Below are 1,254 nucleotides of genomic sequence, written 5' to 3'. Positions count from 1 at the left end.
GATTCTGCATTCTCTGCTGTCTTTCTGATGGCTTACATAGGACATTTCATCTAGTATTACATAATTCTGAAAGCACCTAATTAGTAGAATTCCCATGATTACTTAAATGCTCTAACAACATTCTACTTACTTTGTTTACCCAAAATGTCACTGAAGATGTCATCATTAATACTAATTTGTCCATGCTTTTTTGGTACAAGCCTCAGACACTTGTATATATACTTTTAGGATATTCTAACTCAAAAAACATGGCATATGTTAAAATAAGAATAGAAAATGAATCTGCTAAGTGTGGCATTGAGGAGGAATCAAAATCTTTCACTTAAGGAAAAGTATAGGAAATAATTTCAATAATTCATGTATATGTCTTCCAAAACATATGCATCTTTAGCTGGGTACAGTGGTGTTTATCTGTAATCCCAGCTGCTTAGGAGGCTATGAGCTTATGGACAGCCTACGAAATATTTGAAAACCCATCACAAAACAACATGACAGTGTATTTTAAACATTACAGAATGGAAACTATATAAGAAAACTAAAAGGCTTTCCTTTCTTGGCTCTAAACTACATGCCATTCATGAAGGAGAAATATCCTATGTGTATCCAATGTAAAGCAATTTCCCAAATTGTAAGATGGAGATGAAAGTATATATTCATAAATTATATTTTATATAAATATTCTCTGAATAAACTTAAAGATCTAAGAGAATCTTTTGGGTTAGGAAAAATACCCATTTTTAGAAAAGAAAGCTATTTTTCCTTTATGTAACAACCAGTTTCTTTTCACAGACAGACTTAACACATAGTCACATAACTTTAGTGAGGGACAGACGGGATCTTTATAATAATCTGGAGTCAGTACCCGTAATGGTTACCATGAATAAGATCATTAAGGCTCCATGAAGTTAAATAGCACCTAACACACTTAGGTTACATCCTCCAGCATATTGTACGCACTCAAGGTGGACAATGTGACCTAAAAATATTCACAGAAAGGATATTTCTAAAATTATGCAGGAAGCCAAAAGATTTGACCTGTATTACTATTATTGCTCCAACTTATAATGAAATCATTCTGGGTAGTATATAAATCATATGGCATACCATTTTTCTATGAATGAACAGAAAATGGAAACAGAAGGAGGAAAGATGGCTATGAGTTCCTGAGCTGCCAACAGGTTCTTAGAGATAGGAGAGCCGAGGGGTGAGCAGGTCAAGCCAAGCAGCTGAGGCAGAAAGGCCACTAGGTGTGAA

The sequence above is a fragment of the Octodon degus genome, unplaced genomic scaffold (assembly GCF_000260255.1).
Source record: "Octodon degus isolate 3935 unplaced genomic scaffold, OctDeg1.0 scaffold00040, whole genome shotgun sequence".
NCBI classification, from domain to species: Eukaryota; Metazoa; Chordata; class Mammalia; order Rodentia; family Octodontidae; genus Octodon; species Octodon degus.
This window is presented reverse-complemented; position numbering follows the sequence as displayed.